The sequence below is a fragment of the Staurois parvus genome, unplaced genomic scaffold (genome assembly GCF_062004578.1).
Source record: "Staurois parvus isolate SC_StPar_1 unplaced genomic scaffold, SC_StPar_1.0 ptg000151l, whole genome shotgun sequence".
Taxonomy (NCBI): Eukaryota; Metazoa; Chordata; class Amphibia; order Anura; family Ranidae; genus Staurois; species Staurois parvus.
The window spans coordinates 10,716,947-10,731,914 of record NW_028317947.1 but is presented as its reverse complement, the minus strand read 5'-3'; positions in this window follow the sequence as shown (position 1 = coordinate 10,731,914).

The following is a 14,968-nucleotide window of genomic DNA, read 5'->3' as shown; positions in this document are numbered from 1 at the left end:
CAAACTTGTTTAGTATGAGGGCAATAGCATATATTTTACAAATATATGGGAAGAAAATACAAGAATAAATGAATGAATAAGTTGTATTTGGAGTTCTTTTTTGGAATCAGCATATTAATCAGAACAGAGGAAAAATAACTTCAGTAAAACATAGTTCTTCCTTATATCAGGGTCCCCATCAAAACCTTCCTTACATCAAGGTCCCCATCAGAGCTGTCCTTACATCAGAGTTTGACTTAGGAGTTCCCCCTTAAATGAGAGTCCCCATTAAAGACCCTTTACATCAAAGTCTCCATCAGAGCTTCCCCCCTGCATCAGGGTCTACATCAGAGCCCTCCTTACTTCAAGGTCCCCATCAGAGCCCTTCTTACATCAAGGTCCCCATCAGAGCTGCCCTTACATCACAGTTTGACTTAGGAGTCCCCCCTTAAATGAGAGCCCCCATTAAAGCCGCCTTACATCAAAGTCCCCATCAGAGCCCCCCCTACACCAGGGTCCCCATCAGAGCCCTCCTTACTTCAAGGTCCCCATCAGAGCCCTTCTTACATCAAGGTCCCCATCAGAGCCCTTTTTACATCAAGTTCCCCATCAGAGCTGCCCTTACATCACAGTTTGACTTAGGAGTCCCCCCTTAAATGAGAGCCCCCATTAAAGCCGCCTTACATCAAAGTCCCCATCAGAGCCCCCCCTACACCAGGGTCCCCATCAGAGCCACCCTAACAACAGCGTTCCGCTTAGGAGTCCCCCCTTGCACCAGATTCCTGGTCAAAGCCCCCCTTACATTAGTTTTCCCATCAGTGCCCCCCTTACATCAGAGTTCAGCTTAGGACCCCCCCCAGACATCAGAGTTTCCATTGAAGCCCCCCTTACATCCGAATTTCCCTTACATAAGAGTCCCCATTGGATCAGGGTTGCCAAAAGAGTCCCCCTTTCATCAGGGTCCCCATCAGAGACACCCTAACAAGAGCGCTCTGCTTAGGAGTCCCCCCTTACACCAGATTCCTGATTGAAACCCCCTTACATTAGATTCCCCATCAGTGCCCCCCTTACATCAGAGTTCCACTTAGGAGTCCCCCCTTGCACCAGATTCCTGGTCAAAACCCCCCTTACATTAGATTTCCCATCAGTGCCCCCCTTACATCAGAGTTCAGCTTAGGACCCCCCCCATACATCAGAGTTTCCATTGAAGCCCCCCTTACTTCCAAATTCCCCTTACATAAGAGTCCCCATTGGATCAGGGTTGCCAAAAGAGTCCCCCTTACATCAGGGTCTCCATCAGAACCACCCTAACAAGAGCGCTCTGCTTAGGAGTCCCCCCTTACACCAGATTCCTGATTGAAACCCCCTTACATTAGATTCCCATCAGTGCCCCCTTTACATTAGAGTTCATCTTAGGAGCCCCCCTTACATCAGAGTTCAGCTTAAGAGTCCCCCCTTACATCAGAGTTTCTATTGAAGCCCCCCTTACATCTGAATCCCCTTTATATAAGAGTTCCCATTGGATCAGGGTTGCCAAAAGAGTCCCCCTTAAATAAAGATGTCCATCGGAGCCTCCTTTAGTTTCAAATTCCCCATCAGGGTCCCACTTACATCAGGGTCCCCATCAGAGCCACCCTAACAAGAGCGCTCTGCTTAAGAGTCCCCCCTTACACCAGATTCCTGATTGAAACCCCCTTACATTAGATTCCCCATCAGTGCCCCCCTTACATCAGAGTTCATCTTAGGAGCCCCCCTTACATCAGAGTTCAGCTTAAGAGTCCCCCCTTACATCATAGTTTCTATTGAAGCCCCCCTTACATCTGAATCCCCTTTACATAAGAGTTCCCATTGGATCAGGGTTGCCAAAAGAGTCCCTCTTAAATCAAGATGTCCATCGGAGCCTTCTTTAATTTCAAATTCCCCATCAGGGTCCCCCTTACATTTGATCCCCATATGAGTAGCCCGCCATTACTTTAAAAAGTGGCTATAGTCAGTGCAGCAGCAAGGTGGGAGGTGCAGCTGGTATGGACAGAGGAATTTCTGTCCTGTTGCTGGTGCAAACACATAATCACTTTATAGGACGCCAGCTATCCTAGTAAATGATGGGATGACCACAGTGCAGCGATGGGGGCCTGAACCTAGCTGCAGAGCATATACAATCCTTGAACAGGTCAGATTTGGCCAGCAGGCCATAGTTTGGAGACCCCTGATGTAAGAAATAGTTAAAACCCAACAATTGCCTCTAATAAAATATATATCATCTATAATTGTTTTTGTGACAACTGATCATTTTAGGGTTCCCTGTCCCTTTCTGCTGAAGAGACAAGGACCATGAGGTGTCCTGAGGACTTGAGTGTTCACTGAAAACAAACACGTTAAATCTCTCCATGGGGGCTGCAGGCAGCAATATACAGCTGACAGTTGTAACACTTCCAAAAGGTGTCAAAACTTTAAAAAATAGTCTAGTAAAAGGTACAGTGTCATTTTGTTGCAGATTTTCACAAGGATACAGAGAAGCCATTTGTTTAAAGTTGAACTCTGGGATGATGAAATATTCCTGGGCAAGGAATGTGTAATAAAGACCGGTCTCTCGCCTTGAACAGGGTGACTGGTCTTGACTCCGCCCCCTCCTGTTTTCTGCAGGAAGCCTGTAGTGGGTGGGTGATGGTGACCTGTACTCCTTCCAGAGTAAAACACACAGTCACTAACTCTTCAGCACTGGGATCATATATGCACATAGCCACACGATCATCGGTTGCCTCCAGCAGGCTCTTCCTGGTGAGGGAGATGTAGGCTCACACCACCATAGGGTAGCTTGGGCTCTCTCCCACAACTTCCTCCTGTCTCTCCAGTGAGCTTCTTCAGACCAGGGGCAGACTGACAACTCATGTGGCCCCCGGGCAATAGGGGATCATGGGGCCCCTGTATCCTCGCCCACACTCAAACCACACCCAAAAAAGCCTATAAAAGGTACCAGGGGCATCTCATGGGGCCCCTTACTGACCCCAGGCCCTCGGGCAGTGCCTGAGTTCCCAAATGGTCAATCTGCCCCTGCTCCAGACCTAACTTTATCCCTGCAAAGTGCAAAGAGGCCCCCCAGCTTAGCCTAGATGGGACCTTGGTGTCTTCCTAATGGCCTCTTTAGAAATCTGCCCCAGGACCAGGGTTGTTCCCCCTCACAGGGGTCTCCTTTAGCAGGATTGGACCCAGGAACTCTGTCCCTACTGCTCTGACCTCAGACTATGTATGGGCTTTCTCACCACCAACTGGGCACACCTCCCAGGGATTGGCTGGAATCCCATAAAAATTCAGGCTGCATGCCCTATTTCCTCTTTGATTATAGAATCTTCTAGAACAGTGGTCTCCAAACAGTTGCCTGGGGGCAGGATGTGGCCCTTTGCTTTCCTTTATCCAGCCTTTGGGGCACTTTTCCTCCCACTGATGCCAACACTATTCCTCCCACTGAAGAGAGGAGAAAGTTCATAGGGTGCATCTGCGTGATTGGACCTTCATGTGCTGAGGATAACAGTCACTGTGCAAATAATGGATGGGAAGAGCACCAAAAAAACCCCACAGTACCATCATACTCACGTCATGTATCACAAGAACCATGCTTCGCTGTAAAAAGAGCGACCCATTCTTTCACAAATGTTTGTAGAAGCAGTCTGCATGCCTAGGTGCTTGTCTTTATATACCTGTGGCCATGGAGGGGATTGGAACACCTGAATCTAATGATTTGGTCTGGCCCAATATTTCTTGCAATATAGTGTATGTGATACAGGCTGTCATTAGCATCAACACAGCTATTTTTGTTTTTCTGAATCCCCTTTTGAACATAACATTATTATTACCTGTTGATCCTGCCAGTAGCTCCATTATTTTTTCACTTCCTTTACCAGGCCAAGCTGTCCAGCAAACGTTATTTGCTGGGGGTGAGATAAACCATTTACCACTGAGAAGGGTGCTTACTACAGTCACCGATTAGTCACATGATCAAGGGAACACTGTAAACGGAACACTGTAAAGCTGACTATGTAGATTTTTGAGCAAATGTATGTATGGAAATTATTTTTTACATTCGATGACTAGGTTTGGTTTGCTTATTTTTTTTTATATTTAAATTTTTATTTGATTATTATACAAAATGGAAAAAACATCAATTATAAAAATATTTCATATATACTCCAGTAACCCCATACATTTCCCCTGTCCCTCCTCCGCCCCCCCCCCCCTCTACCCATCCCCCCATCCACATCCTTCCTCTCAGTTTAGTTCTTCTCTCATACCTATCTGAATATATCAAGTTCATCTCTTTCATGAATTTATGGTTTGGCTTGCTTCTAACATTCGATTTTGGGATGAATAGAATTTCCCGAATGAAAACCACATACACTTGAGAACAGGGGCGGACTGATAACTTATGGGGCCCCCAGGCAATAGGGGATCATGGGGCCCCTGTGTCCTTGCCCAAACTCAAAAAAGCCTATGAAAAAGGTACCAGGGGCATCTCATGGGGCCCCCTACTGACCCCGGGCCCTCGAGCAGTGCCCGAGTTTCCAAATGGTCAGTCCGCCCCTGCTTGAGAAACATTTTCCATCCTGCCCCTTTGGATTTTCTCATCACTGCGGTCAAGAAGAAGCATCGATTTGACCTTTCTAACCATAAAGGAATTGAACAAAAGTTCTTAAAATTTAAAAATTTCAAATAAAATTCAACTATTGGTTTTTATTTAATTGTCCCCTACTAAAACCAATTTAAAGCTACATAGACTATTTTGTCCACAGGATGACAATGCTGCTGTGAGAACAAACAGCGTTGTCACCCTGTTACAGGAAGTGGAAAAATAATGGATCTACTCGCAAGATTTATGAGTGATAAAGCTATGAACATGTAAAAAAGGTCCACTGTACTGACTCTTAAATTGAAAGTTTAACAGACTCATACACGGAAATTTAGATTTTTCCCATGGTCACATATTACGCAGATTTCTGTTTAATTAATTTGTGAGATCTGAGAAATGGAAAGTCAATCTGTATCTGGTAGCAAAGAATATTCACAGCAACCTAAGAGGTCTAGCTTTTAATATGTAGTCTTTGTCTCCATCTGCTGGCAGATAGAGGTAAAACAATTTATAAAATTTTTTAAAAGGAACATGAATAAGGCTCTACCACAACCAATCGGAAAATACAGTCCAGGTCCATTTTTGTATAATGAAAAAAAAAAAAAGAACAACCTAGACAAGGAATACCTCCTGTAAAATACAAAAATTACTCTACGTGCACCCTTTTTTGTATATACAAGCTAGGTGACTTCAAATGTCCTGTCCATTTCTGGCTCCGATAAGGATAGCCTTGTCTTGTAAGTCCAATTTTGGGCATTTAAAAAAAAATAAATAAAAATAGTGTTTTTTTAATTATTAAAGTTGAACATTTATATTTTGTTTTTAAATAAGAAAGTAGCCCAGTCTGCAAAACTCGCCTTCATTCTGGAGTTGTTCCCTGCAGTACTTCTTTTTTACACTAGATGTCCTCAGTCTTCCAGGCTGAAGGATACCCAGTGTCCCTCACCCTGGAAGAATGAGGACATACTGTGAATGCAAGGTGTCATAGACCCGCATATCGGGGGGGGGGGGGGGGCATCATCCTACTGTCCATCAATCACAGTTTAATGATATAGAAAGCAGTGCTGATGTCATGTCTGCATAATCCATGACCAGCCAGACTGGAAAAAGAGGTCTGTGCCTGTTATATGATGTTTGAAAAACATTCATATGAAATTCAGCATTGTTGGGCATCTGGAAGGGAGCACTAGGGGTAGGGGGCTGAGCCTGGAGTTGGACTTTAACATGTTTTGGCTATGATGGTTAAATCGAGTGGAATGCAGTAATGTATACATGTAATGCATTCATTGGATCTGATGCAGGTCTCTGTTTTATCCTGGCAATGTTGTAAATATGCCATTAGATGGCGCTCCAACACATATATATATACATCTATCATTAGTTTGTGCTGTTTTCCTTCAATACTGCTTGAGTGTTCTGTTACACTGGAATGCGATGTGGGAGAGCTTCGTTCCCCTGCGGATTCCTGCACCACATTCTGACCGCAATGCCCTTGCGATCTGCTGGGTGGTGGTCAGTTACAGTTTTACTAAACCCACAACAGTAAAATCAGTCTGTGTATGTAGTAAAGCATGCTTGTTACACTTACTGTGGAACCTAAGGGGTTAATCCTCTGCATTGTGTAAAAAGGAGGTTTGATCCTGACTTCTCTGATTCTGCCCTTCTTCCAGTGTCCCCCTCTTATCTCCTGATAAGACATATCGTGTTTTGACACTCTGCACATGCTCAGTTTGGTGTGAATTGCTAGAGAGGTTTTTTTTTTTGTTTCGTGGGAGAGTGCATGTGATCAGCACAGGGCCAATCAGCACTGTCCACACAGATGTCAGGGGTTCTGCATCCTCCTAGAGCAGAAATAAAACTCCTACAAGGTTAACCAGTGCTCTGCTGAAGTCACAAGACTGCTCTCACTGCTGATGAGAAAAGGTATTTAGCAGTTTATATTTACTAAAATAATTGCATTTCCATGTTCTGTGCACTGTGGGAAACCAGATATAGTGAATGCAGGGTCCGGGGTTTAGTAACACTTTAAAGTTAACGACAACGCAAACGCATTGTGTTTGCCTGCACCAATCCGCGCAGTATAAAGTACTCTCCTGCCCTAACTCCACTCTGTCTCCCCCCTCCCCCCCTCATCTCCCCTCTCTCACTCTCCCTTCTCTCACACACCCTCTCTAACCCCCCTTTCTCCCTCACCCTTCTAACTCCCCTTCTCTCTTTAATCCCCTCAACCCCACTCTCTCACCCCCCCTCTCTCTCTCTTCCCCTATCTCACACCCCCTCTCTAACCCCCCTTCTCACTCCCCCTTCTCTCTTTCCCACTCTTCAACCCCCCCTCTTTCTCCCACCCCAACCCCACTCTCATCCCCCTTTCTCACCCCCTCTCTCATGCCCCCTCTCTAACCCCCCCTCTCTCACTCCCTTTTTCTCTCTTGTCCCCTTTTCAACCTCCCTCTCTCTCACCCCCCTCTCTCTCTCACCCCCAACCCCACTCTCACTCACCCCCCTGTGTCACCAACTCTCACCCCCTCTCTAACCCCCCCCCCTCTCACCCTATTTCTCACTCCCCCTTTTCTCTTACCCACAATTCAACCCCCCCAGGTTTCTCCCCCCCTCTCTCTCCCCCCCAACCCCACTCTCTCTCCCCCTTATCTCCCCCCTTTCTCATTCCCCTGTCTCTCTTGCCCCCCCTCTAACCCCACTCTCTCTCATCCCCCCTTTCTCTCTTTCCCAGTCCCTCACCCCCCCCCCCCACACTCCCCCTTTTCTCTTGCCCTTTTTCCCCCCACTCTCACTCCCCCTTTTCTCTCGCCTCCTCTCTTACCCCCCTCATTCCCCCCATTTTTACTCCCCCTTCTCTCACCCTCTCTCTCACCCCCTCACTCCGCCCTACCTCTCATTCCCCCCTTCCTAACCCCCCTCTTTCTCCCCCATCTAACCCCACTCTCTCTTACCCCCTCCCCCCTCTCTCTCACCAGCCCCTTCTCTTTCACCCCCTCTCTAATTCCCCCTCTCTCGCCCCCTCTCTTTTATCCCCTCTTTAACTCCCCTCTCCCCCCTCACTCCCCCCTCTCTCACCCCTACTCCACCCTTCTCACCCCTCTTTCTCTTACCTCCTCTCTCTCTCTCCCCCCTCTCTCTAACCCCACTCTCCCCTCTACTCTCTTTCTCTCTCACCTCCCTCTCTCTCACCCCCCCCTCACCTCCCCTCTCTTTCTCTCTCACCTCCCTCTTTCTCCCTAACCCCCCTCTCTCTCAGCCCCATCTTGGTCACCCAGTCTTTCTCTCATCAGCCCCCTCTCTCTCTATCACTCCCTCTCTATTTAATTTAATTTGTTTTATCAAAAAATTATTTGCGTTTTCTTTTTTTTTATTTCCATAAAAAGGCCCAGCAAAATCTTTAGGACCAGGCCCATAATGCTCTTAATCTGGTCCTGCGGCCATGATGCAAAAATGAAACATTGTCCCCACTGAATGTGAAGTGCCCTATATTGTAGTTTTTGGTAGCTCGGCACTTTGAGAGTTAAAGGAGACAGTATAGCCGCAAGAATGATCAAGCACTTTCTGTGCCAAGTAATCAGCAGTGGAAAATAATGCTAAACTTTCTTCCAGAATCAACTTTAGCAACTTATCCATATCAGTTTCAGGAGTGAGGTAGGTATACAGGGCTTAGATTCAGTAGATTGCCAAAGGCTTGCTCCTTTACCCACTTGCCTACCGGGCATTTTCATCCCCTTCCTGCCCAGGCCAATTTTCAGCTTTAGGCGCTGTAGCACTTTAAATGACAATTGCGCGGTCATGCAACACTGTGCCCGTATGACATTTTTATCATTTTTTTTCACACAAATAGAGCTTTTCCTTTGGTGGTATTTAATCACCACTGGGTGTTTTTTTTTTTTGTTATATAAAAATTCTGTTTTTATTATAAAATTTTGCAAACATGAGGCTGCACTGATAGGCTGCACTGACGAGGCAGCACTGGTGGGCATTGTGGAGGCACTGATGATGCTGCACTGATATGTGGCATTGATGGGCCCTGATAGGCAGCACTGACTGGCAACACTGTTGAGAACTGATGGGCAGAACTGATGGGCACTTTTGGGGCTGCACTGATAATCAGTGCCCAGAATATCAAATATTTACTTTGACAGTTGCCAGTTACTGCCGATAACCGGTAAGCCCTGGTTCACACTGATGCGGTGCGCAATTTGCAGCGTTTCCTGTGCGAACTCAACACCGCATCAGAATCGCACCAAGCGAACCACTGCGGGTGTGTATGTTAACTTAGCAACACCTCAAAAGTGATCCGCAAAACACGGTGCGATGTGCAGAATCGGATCGCATAGGTGTGAATACCCATGCGATCCGATTCTAGTGCGGACCCAAAAAAGGGTCCTGCACATTTTTGGTGCGGGTGCGGTGCGATTAGAGCCATACAAAATATATGGCTCCAATCGCACCACACACAAATCACATGTGATCTCTGCAGGAATGCGGTGCGGTTCCTGTGCGAATCCCATGCAATATACCGCACCGCATATATGTGAACCCAGACTAAGTGTATTTACATAGTGGTCAGCTGTGATTGTACACAGCTCATAACATGGTAAAAGGTCGCTGTGATTGGCCTTTTACCAGGTCATGTCATCAGCTGTATCCAAAGGACACAGCGATCACAGACAGTTTCGGGGGCTTATTCAGGGAGGATGTCATATGACGCCTTCCTAGAACTGGATGACCGCGCTGTAGCCGTCATTCGGTAGTAATGTGGCTAAGCAGATTTGTTGGCCAATCACTGATCTGCTGAGAGGGATGCTTCACTGTCCTACTGATGCACAGGCTCGTGGAGCGGCGGACTAACCATTCGAGAACTCGGGCACAGGGGTGGACTGACCATTTGTAAACTCGGGCAGTGCCTGGGGTCAGTAGGGGGCCCCATGAGATGCCCCTGGTACCTTTTTCATAGGTTTTTTTGAGTTTGGGCAAGGACACAGGGGCCCTTATGATCCCTTATTGCCTGGGGGCCCCATGAATTGTCAGTCCACCCCTGCTTGGGCACTGCCCAAGGGCCCGGGATCAGTAGGGGGCCCCATGAGATGCCCCTGGTACCTTTCATAGGCCTTTATGGGTGTGGTTTGAGTGTGGGCGAGGACACAGTGGCCCCAGGATCCTTTATTGTCCGGGGGGCCCCATGAGTTGTCTGTCCGCCCCTGGGCTCGTGTCAGACCCGCAACCTGTCCCTAGGCTATCAGTCCCTCACAAGATGGTCTCTATCCCTTATCTACTTTCCTCACAGTGCAGGGTTTAACAATGACACAGCAGGGGCTAAATATGGCCCCTCTCTCTCTCATAGATGGCCATTCAAATCCTGAGCAAACTCAGTGTCCAATGAGACACGGGCTTCCCCAAGATGGCACCCGGAATCCATGACAGAGGACACACTGGTGCCATGCCTGAAGACAGAACAGAAGGGAAGGACTTCTAAACACCATACCAATGAAAGAACTAAGAATACAGGGGAACATCTAGTGCTAAAAAGTGAAAACACCAGAAATCTCACTAAAGGCAAACAATGTGAGACTAACAGCCTATTCCAAGCGTAATTAGTGGGGGGAGGTAAAAATAAAGTTAGCAGAGTAACCATGTTGAGAACCAGGGGTGGACTGACCATTTAGAAACTCGGGCCCGGGGTCAGTAGGGGGCCCCATGAGATGCCCGTGGTAACTTTTTCATAGGCTTTTTTGGGTGTGGTTTGAGTGTGGGCGAGGGCACAGTGGCCCCAGTATCCTCTATTGTCCGGGGGGCCCCATGAGTTGTCTGTCTGCCCCTGGGCTCGTGTCAGACCCGTATTCTGATTACATGCAGAGAGGTTCTTCTTGTCAACACTGGGCCCAAACAGGATGTCCCTACACTGTCCCTTCTCCACAACCTGTCCCTAGGCTATAAGTCCCTCACAAGATGGTCTCTATCCCTTATGATTAAGCCTTGAAAAGGGCAGAACGTTTCTGAGGAGTTCTCTACAAGTGGAGTGAGTGTTTGTCTGCAGCCACCATTTTGTTGAAGTCAGCTAGAGCCTGACAAGCTAATCCTGTTTGTTTTGCATCGGTCTGTTCCCATGCTGATCCTACTGGCAGGGGCGGACTGACCATTTGGAAACTCGGGCACTGCCTGAGGGCCCAGGGTCAGTAGGGGGCCCCATGAGATGCCCCTGGTACCTTTTTCATAGGCTTTTTTAAGTTTGGGCAAGGACACAGGGGCCCCATGATCCCCTATTGCCCGGGGGCCCCATGAGTTGTCAGTCCGCCCCTATTGAGAACATGGCCAATGCATAACCAGGAAGCAGAGAGCATGTTGGACCCACACAAGGATCCGCTACACATACTTGTGATGATCTGAAACATGCTGACAGGAGAAGAAATCAGAGTGATTATAAATTGCTGCTCATTCACTACCCACTTACAAGCTGGAGGCAGAGAGGTGACCCAACTTTATTGATTAACTGAAGCAGGAATAAAAATCAGGTCAGCCATATTTCCGTGCTGTCTGGCATGTCTATATAACACTTCCTGTCTTCGTCAAAGAAAGAGAAATTATATTACATGTTTGTTTTTGGGTTTAATTGGCTTCCACATAGTAATCATTTTATATATTCTATGCCAGGGGCGGACTGACAACTCATGGGGCCTCCGGGCAATAAGGGTTCATGGGGCCTCTGTGTCCTTGCCCAAACTCAAAACAGCCTATGAAAAAGGTAACAAGGGTATTTCATGGGGCCCCCTACTGACCCTGGGCCCGAGTTTCCAAATGGTCAGTCCGCCCCTGTTCTATGCATATAGTGTATATGTGATATATCCTAGGAAACATATGCTTGTCTTCAGTTTTGTATAGAAACAGAGAAAAGTGACATCAGAAAAATGGGCAGCACAGTGGCTAAATGGTTAGCACGTCCGCCTGGCAGTACTAGGGTCGTTGGTTTGAATCCCAGCCATGGCACCACCTGCCTGGAGTTTGCATGTTCTCCCTGTGCCTGTGTGGGTTTCCTCCCACACTCCAAAGACATGCTGGTAGGTTAATTGTCTCCTGTCTAAATTGTCCCTAGTATGTGTATGTATGAATGTAAGTTAGGGACCTTAGATTGTACACCCCTTGAGGGTTAGGGACTGATGTGAATGTGCAATATATATATGTAAAGTGCTGTGTAAATTGACAGTGCTTTATAAGTACCTGAAATAAAAAATAAAAAGACCGAGTGGTCCACCTGGGTTTTTTTGGGGGGTTTTGTTTTTGTTTTTTTATTGTTTTTTTGTCTGCATATAGATCTATGCTTGTCCCAAGCATGTTTGAAACTATTTACTGTTGACTGGCTCCCTACCTCTGCTGGAAGTTTATTCCAAGCATCAACTACTCTTTCAGTAAAATAATACTTTCTAAAATAAGTTTTGAACTTTCCTCCAGTATAGACAGATACTGGACATCTGATGAGAGCTGTGTAGGGTCCCTGAATCTTATATTGGAATCACTGTTATACATTCTCTTTTATTAGCCGGATATTGTGGTCTCTCCCATGGGAGTGGTAAAATCTCAGTTAACAGATATAAGTGACGTACACACCCGTGTTTCAGTATTTACACTGGTTACATGACAACAATAGTAAATCATTTGCCAAAGCCAGAGGTTGAGGACCAAAAGTAACCTATGTGATGCTATATGACAGATAAGGGCAGCGCATGAGGAGTTGAAAGAAAATCATAAGACAATTAAACACTGCTTATCGGACACATTGCTTAACCCCCCAATTTATCAGTCACTAAAGCATGTAGGCTGATAATACAATATTTCTGGGAACTTTTTTTATTATATACCGTAGTTCTTCCCAGTGGTACAAGACTGGTATAATCTTTTGAAGGCCATCTCTTCCAACAAATTGAGGTGGAGAGGAGGGGCTGTGATGTCACCATCTCCACCTCATCCAATCAGAGAATGCATTCAATGAAAAATATACAAGGTGTTTTATGAATGGTGGCAGCGCCAAACGAGTGATCCCTTGTACAAATTTTGCAGTGGGGTAGTTATTCGGCACAGGACCCTGAAGTTTGGGGCGATCCAAGGGCGGACTGACCATTTGGAAACTTGGGCACTGCCCGAGGGCCCAAGGTCAGTATGGGGCCCCATGAGATGCCCCTGGTACCTTTTTCATAGGCTTTTTTGAGTTTGGGCAAGGTCACAGGGGCCTCATGATCCCCTATTGCCCGGGGGCCCCATGAATTGTCAGTTCACCCCTGCTCGGGCACTGCTCGAGGGCCCGGGGTCAGTAGGGGGCTCCAAGAGATGCCCCTGGTACCTTTCATATGCTTTTTTGGGTGTGGTTTGAGTGTGGGCAAGGACACACTGGCCCCAGGATCCTCTATTGTCCGGGGGGTCCCATGAGTTGTCTGTCCGCCCCTGGGCTCGTGTCAGACCCGTATTCTGATTACATGCAGAGAGGGTTCTTCTTATCAACACTGGGCCCAAAAAGGATGTCCCTACACTGTCCCTTCTCCACAACCTGTCCCTAGGCTCTCAGTCCCTCACAAGATGGTCTCTATCCCTTATCTACTTTCCTCACAGTGCAGGGATTAACAATGACACAGCAGGGGCTAAATATGGCCCCTCTCTCTCTCATAGATGGCCATTCAAATCCTGAGCAAACTCAGTGTCCAATGAGACACGGGCTTCCCCAAGATGGCACCCGGAATCCATGACAGAGGACACATTGGTGCCATGCCTGAAGACAGAAAAGAAGGGAAGGACTTCTAAACACCATATCAATGAAAGAACTATAGTAGCCCCAACTACTGCAATGATTGTCATCCTCCCCAGGTATATTATAGGTAAGCAATCAAGATACTTGGAGTTCAGCTTCAACTATGTAGTGTGAGGACCTACCTGAACAATTCATTCAATAAGTATCCAATCTGGCAGGTCCTTGCACTACATAGTTGTTGTAGGTCTTAAAGGTATTGCATCATCACATAATGTGTATCATCTTCTTAAAACCCTTTTGGAATTGCCACTGTAGGTGTGCAGACCTAAGAGCCAAGGATGTAAGTCTTTCAATTTAAAGTGGAACAGAATCCACAAAGTGTATTAATATATGAATGCCTCACAATGCTCAACTACGTATTTGGTTGAAATCCAGCTAAGTGTTCAGTAAAGCTACATTTAAAATGCAAAGTGTGTAGTGTGCATGTGTTTTCTCTTAGCTCATCGAGGGCATCACAAAGATGGAGTAAGGGAACATGAGGCCTTAGGCAAGGTAGCAGCTTTGGCCCCTTGGACCTTTTACTTATACATAGTTACTAAAGAGTTCACAGTTCCCCTGGGTATCCCATACAACCCTCAACCCCATCCAAGTCACGTGATACAGGGTCATGTCCGAAACGCATCATCATGCCAACAGCCCAAATTTCCTGATTGCAGAGACGAGGCTTGTGTTCCAGCCAGGTGCCAATTCGGGTTGCGGTTTTCTTTGATGTCATATCCAGTTTGCCACTTCTGGTAAGTGCCAGCCCCAGCGGGATCCTGGCCTGTATCCCTGGGACCTTTTCCTTCAACTGACCTTCTAACAAATTGTAATAAGTGTAGCACCCTCCTAGTTAGGAGGATCTAGCTAATTATTCTTAGTTAGAAGGCTAAGTAGCAGCCTGGGTGATAGTGAGAGGGTCACATTTGGGTCAGCGCTGAGAGGCTCTGCAGATCAGCTCACTGATACCTCCCCCTGATCTAGAGACTTGGTGAAGTCTCTAGAACTCAGTGGGCAGGGGTGAGGAGGAGCTGGTCTGCACTCTTAGGGGGTCCTGGCCAATCCCCAGGTAGGAGGCTTGGCATGGGGTCAGGACAGCCCTTAAGAGTGATTGATCCTGCTTAGTAGCAGGAGAATTCAAGTGGAAGATGAGGTGAGAAGGCTGGAGCGTGAAGCCTGGGAGGGGGTCCAGGAGAGGAGCCTACCTGCAGGCAGAAGCTGAAAGGGAGGATCTATCAGCCTCAACCGCCCCCCAGAGAGAGGACAGTTTGGAAGCAGGGAAGCAGTCAGCTCAGCATAAGGCCTGGAGAGCTTGCAGGAGAGGACTGAGTGAGTAATCCCACACCCCCTGGGCCAGGTAAGAGGAAAGGGCATTCTGGTGGAAAACCTGACTAGCCCCCATCTTGGATTGCTGCTTCAAAGGTGGCAGATCCCGGGTCCCCTTGCCCAAGGATTTCCTCAGGCAGCTGGGTGAAGAGGAGATTTCATCTGGGGTCTGAGGTGGTACACCTGGAGGGCTGGAGAGCTCTTCCAACCAAGAAATTTTGCTGTCTAAAGACTTGTACATAGTTGCTAAGGAGTTCACAGTT